General features: G+C 41.4%; 1 protein-coding gene across 2 annotated transcripts in view; it reads right to left on the bottom strand.

Moving 5' to 3' along the window:
* KANK1 (KN motif and ankyrin repeat domains 1) overlaps positions 1-5,011 on the bottom strand; it is a 130,021-nt gene extending 125,010 nt beyond the window's left edge. For both annotated transcript variants that reach the window (XM_090274144.1, XM_090274143.1), the window contains exon 1: positions 4,886-5,011. The gene's annotated coding sequence lies outside the window, so the exon portion shown is untranslated. The remainder of the gene's footprint in view (positions 1-4,885) is intronic.
* Between the last annotated feature and the right edge of the window lie 989 nt (positions 5,012-6,000).

The following is a 6,000-nucleotide window of genomic DNA, read 5'->3' on the forward strand; positions in this document are numbered from 1 at the left end:
TGTCCCTCATCTAAATCCAAGAAGCAGTTAAGGAAAAGTAATGTAGTCATTGGAATGCTGAAATTTCTAGGTTTCAATAGTTTTTCAAAGATTTTTATGTAGGCCCTAGCCAGTCTGGCACAGTGGGATGGGGCACCGTCCAGTAACCAAAAGGTTGTGGGTTCGATTCCAGGTCAGGGCTCATAACCAGGTTGCAGGCCCAAGCCCCAGTCAGGGCACCTATGAGAAGGCAACCAATCAGTGCTTCTCTCTCTCCTCTCTTCCTCTCTCAATCAATGAAAAAATGTCCTTGGGTGAGGATTAAAAAAAACCACAATGTTTGTAAAGATTTTTATTTATTTATTTTTAGAGATGGGAAAGGAAAGAGAAAGCGAGTGAGAGAGAGAGAAGCATTGATGTGCAAGAAAAACACTGACAGTTGCTTCTCGCACACCCCCAACCAGGCACCTGGCCGGTAACCCAAGCATGTGCCCTGACCAGGAATAGAATCTTGGACCTTTAGGTTTGTGGGTGACTCACAACCCACTGAGCCACACCAGTTGGGGATCAATAGTTTTTGAAAAAGAGCAGACAGACTATCTAAAACAAGATTGTCTAAAATATCTAGTTGGTTTTGAAGCATTAGATACTGATAAAATGGGAAAAGTCCTTAAGTAGTAGCATTAGGCCTTCCCCTTGGAAGCTAGGCCGTGGCAGGGGACCCCAGGAGAATCTGTCCTGGTACTGGGCAAGCACTCTCACAAGAAATCTGACTCAACTACATGAATAGTTTCTGCATTCACTTTTTGCAAAAGAATTACCCAACAAGAGAAAAACTAACAAAAGATCATAGTTCCAAAGGACTGTAATTTGGGTTGGAGGTTTCTTTTTTCTTTTCTTTTTTTCTTTTATTTATTTATTGTTTTTCTATTACGGTTGTCCCACTTTTTTCACCCATTGCTCCCCACCCCAGCCCACCCCTTCTCCCACAGGCAATCCCCACCTCGTTGTCCATGTCCATGAGTCATTTACACTAGTTCCTTTTTTTTTTTCCCAGATTTAATGTGTTTTATTGATTAAAATATTACATTTGTGCCAATTTCCCTTCCCTCTGCTCCCCTCCACCCGGTGGCCCCCCTCCCTCCAGTTGTCCCCCCCTTTTAGATTATGTCCATTAGTTGTGCATACAGTTCCTCCCAACCATCTGTCAAAATGAGGCAGACAACTATAGAAATCCCGGTGACACAACTCACCAGGCAGCAGATAGAGAACCTGACAGATGAACAGATAAGAAACCTGTCAGAGGCTCAGTTCTGGGCCATTGTTATCAGGTGGCTTACAGAATTCACAAAAGAGCAGGAAAAAGATAAGAAAGAAGCGAAAAACTTTCATAACGAAAGGAACAAAACCGCATACGAGATAGATACTGAGAAAAAAAAATCCAGAGTTCATTTCAACAAACTGGAATATGGAGAAGGAACAAGCAGTCAACCAATGCAGCGAGAGGAAATGGGAAGCAACAATGAGAGGATCAGAAACCTCTGGGACAGCTATAAAAGGCCCAACATAAGAATCATTGGTTTGCCAGAGAATGAGGAAGATGAACTAGAACTTGAAAAATTGAGTGAAAATATAATAAAGGAGAACTTCCCAGACTTGGGGAAGGGAATAGACTTACACTAGTTCCTTGACTAGACCCTTCCCCTACTTAACCCCTTTCTCTCCCTCCCCCTCCCCCTGGTCACTGTTAGTCTGTTCCTTGTTTACATGCCTCTGGTTCAATTTTGCTCATTTGTTTGTTTTGTTCATTACTTTCCTGTATTAGTTTCCTGTATCATATGGCATTTTTCTTTCGTTGCCTGGCTTATTTCAGGGTTGGAACTTTCTTGAAAAGCAATCACAAAAACTGCTATTGGCTACTCATTTGGGAAAAAATTAGTTCTCATTCACATCTCAAATCACATTTCAAACTAAGTTTCATACAGATGAAACATTTTATAAGGTGAAATGAAACCATCAAACTATAGTAAGAAAGCACAGGTAGGATTTCTATGTAGTCTTGAGGTGGGAGATATTGATATTCACTCACTTATTTTAGAAACACTGTGGACAACACGGACACAGCCCCTGTTCCTATGGAGTCACAGGCCAGAGGGGGAAACAGAAAAATGAATATAAAAACAACTGCATACCGATACACGCTCAAAGGGGGGAAACGGCAGGATTATATGGAAGAGAATTCTGGGGAGAATAAGCAATGTTAGACGGCACTCTGACTGTGGTGAGATTTAAGCAGGTGCCTGAAAAATGATGATCTTGATAACAGCTAACCACAGATGTGCACTTCTAGGCACAGGGTAGTTTTCTAAGAGCTTTGCATGAATTAACCCACTTAGACCTCCCAAGAACTCTGGAACAGGTACTATTATGATGACAATTCTTAAATTACAGGTCAGGTAGAGGTGCAGTGACCTGCCCAAGGATACAGAGCTAGTAAATGGGGAAGCTAAGTGAACCCAAGCAGCCCGCTCCAGCGCTCTCTCTGGGAACTGACTCCCTGAAAGAGTCAGCCATAAGAAAAGTGTGTGAGCACATGTGTGCACTCACACACATGCACAAGCACACGTTCCAAGCAAAGAAACAGCACCTGCAGAATCCCGGGGGCAAGAATGAGGTTGGTGTGTTCCTTGAATTGAAAGGAGGCCAGTGGGGATGGAACACATTGTTCTAGATAGTGACAGAGGTGAGGCTGGGGAGCAGGCAAAGCCAGATCATGCCTGGCCTTGCAGGCCATGGCAGGGAGGATGTCATGCAGGCTCAGGCAGGGGTGTGTCAAGATGTGATTACTCTTCAAAGAGATCGCTCCGCTATGCGAAGAGCAGATTCAAGGGAATAATATCAAGGCATTCCTGCTTCCTCGTTAGTCTATGTGGAAACCATAGGGAAAAGATTAGACTTCTAGACCTGGGCATCTACACCTGTACCTCCTCAATTCATCATTGTCATGAGGCATCAAGGGTGTGCACTTACAGACAAATAGCCTACAGTGCACACCCCACTCTGCCACTGACCATTTCTATGGCCTTAAGTGAGCAAGTCATTTAATTCCTCCCAGTCAATTTCCTCCTCTCTAAAACAAGGTTAATAATAGCTGCTCCACCTCCCTTGCAGCTATGCTATGAGGATCAGGTATGATAATGCCTGTGAAAGTGCTCTGTGAGCTTGTAAAGCACTTTAACATTCTAATTATTCCTGTTGCCTCATTATCCTTGACCTCTCAGCATCAACTCAGGCAGGGATGGTTATTTGTGACCTTCAGGTTGGTCACTGTGTTAACACTAACAATACTAAAATGTCAGCACTTTAGTTTCTATAAATTTGGTAATTATATTTCATTCAAAACAAGTATAACCTTTGGTTTTTAAATTATATGAGCATGGACTTCTAGAAGGCAATAGTAGTAGCTAACAATGAATGAGCATGTACCAAGAATAAGGCACTAAAGTACTTTACTATCACTAGCACCACTACAAGAGAGGTTTGATTATTATTATCATTTTATTGATGGGGAAACTGAAGCAGAGTAGTACAGCCATGGCTTGAATCCCACCATCTAGCTCTAGAGCCCATGCTTTCACCCACTGTCCTGCAATTTCTTTTGTGACAAAGTGAGGTCTAAAATGGAGAGAAAGAAACCCGTCAGGAGGCCACGGCCCTAGAGTATTAGAGACAAGCATATGGACCTGAACGGGGACACCTGGAATCTTTTCCAAAAGCAAACAGAAGTATCCAAATTGCTAATTACCAATATTGCTGAGGGCACAGGGGCATCAGGCACTTCCATGTACTGCTAGTGAGACTATAAACTGCTATAACCGTCTGAGAAGACAATTGCAGGGTGTATCAAAACCTGAACAGTCCATTCCCACATTCCCACTGATGCAGCAATGCCGCCTGTAGTAATTTGTCCGAGGCAAATCATGGATGTGCACAAAAGATGTTCATTACAATGTTTTTTCTAAAGGTAAATAAAGAAAAATAAATAAATGTCCATAAAAAGGAGACAGGGTAGAGAAAACCACTGCACTCCCCTGCAAGTGAACATGGCGAAGTCACTTAAAACGATGCTATAGCAAAAAGGGAAGAAGCATTTTGTGAAAAAAATCCACTTGGTACAGGCTTTGGTACCTGACTACTTCAAGTTCTGAGTGTGTTCACCAGCTGTGTGAACATGGGCAAGTCATTTAATTTCTCTGAACCCCAATTTTGTTATGTTTAAATGGGGAATACGAAATGTACCATCCTCATAGCGTAGTGAGAATTAATGAATTAATGTACATAAAACGCTTGGCACCGAGAAGCTTGTGATGTCACTCATTTGACAAAACCTAGCAAATTAACACACGCAACACATACATCATTACAAATATCGTGAATAATGCAGTACAGTTTAAACACTGATTATCTGTGGCTACGGAGTATCAGATTCTTTTCTTTTAAATTCTCTATATTTTCTAGATTTTCTTTACTTGAATAAAGCCAGCAATATATTAATATTTAAGTATCTCAATTTTTTTTTCAAGTAGCCTTAATAATACTCCTTTCAACCTACTGATTTTCTCCAGCATAATCCACTCCATGCATATTGTGTTTATGGAAATGGGATATTTTATTGACTTAATATAAAGAGTAATACATTTTCCCCTTTATTCTATAGAGTCAAACAGCTTGCTCATATTTCATCCTGTAAATGCCTTTTCTGCACCCATATATACATTTGCAGATTAGGAGCACTCTGAGGGATTACTGGAGCACAAAAGGTAAGGGAGAAATAGTTTAACGTCTCTTAAAAAGCAAACATAAAAGAGACAGGCATGATAGGTATATGGAAAAAAGTATACCTTACCTCAATTATGGAAGGCCAAAAATTACTGCAATAAATATTTCAACTCCATGGACAAATTCCTAGCAGGGTCAAAAGACGGAAGTAATTCAATAGTTCAGCAGTCCATCCAGTACAGTGACAATCATTCTGAAAGACAAAAGAATCTCATTGAGGGAAACATGACGGAGAAATATTGCTTTCTAGGCTTGAGACCTGCAGGAAAGAGGAGTCAATTATGAGAGACAGCTGTGCAGCACAGGAACCCAAGTACAGTTAAGTCGTTTTCCTGTTGGGGTGGAAGGGGCAGGCCAGGGTGAAGAGGACCTGGGATATCACGTAAAGTTTCCTTTGCTTTAGGTAAAAGCTAGCTGCTCGCTCTTGGGGTGTATCTCCCATCACCACGTCAAAGAAAAGGGCTGGTTCCTCACAGCCTTTCACCTTCACTGCCATTGCTGGTCTCTATATGTACATCAGAAGCTCATGAATACTGTCAATTTCTATCTTTGAACATCTTTCATTTCAATCAGACCACTCCATTAAGAAACAACATGGCCGGCCTCTCTCTCAAAACCAGCTTCACTGAAGATTTTCTCTGTAAATGACAGTCCCTTGGAATTAAAAATTGTGGGATCATCCCTCCCTCTTCTTCATCCGTCATTCCAAGATGAGTCCACGACTACTTTCCCTCATATATTGTATTGCTCTCCATCTCTTTGTCACTCCAATCCACTATGATTACCAAATTTTTTGACACTCCTACCTGTTTATAACAGCAGGCTCTAAGCTGGTCTCTCTCTGCAGATCACCACCTATCTACTCTCTTGCAGAACAATTGCTTTCATCCTATTATCTGTATAACCTTGAACAGGTCCCCTATCTCCTGGGTCTAGTTCTCTTTACCATAAAATGAAGAACTGGTTTTAAAGTTCTCTATCTTCTAAGTCAGATATTTCTGGGCCTGGATCCTGCCCTAGGCACTCTGCAGAACTTAGACAAGTTATATTTCCTCAGAACTCAGTGTGTTATATACAAAATAGGAGTAATATCATCTGCCCTTAAGGTTGCTATAAGAATAAACACTGTGAGATCTTACATCTGACATACAAATAGTCATTCCCACCCCACTTACAGGATTA

Source organism: Furipterus horrens, unplaced genomic scaffold, assembly GCF_987537825.1.
Source record: "Furipterus horrens unplaced genomic scaffold, mFurHor1.1.pri manual_scaffold_4, whole genome shotgun sequence".
Taxonomy (NCBI): Eukaryota; Metazoa; Chordata; class Mammalia; order Chiroptera; family Furipteridae; genus Furipterus; species Furipterus horrens.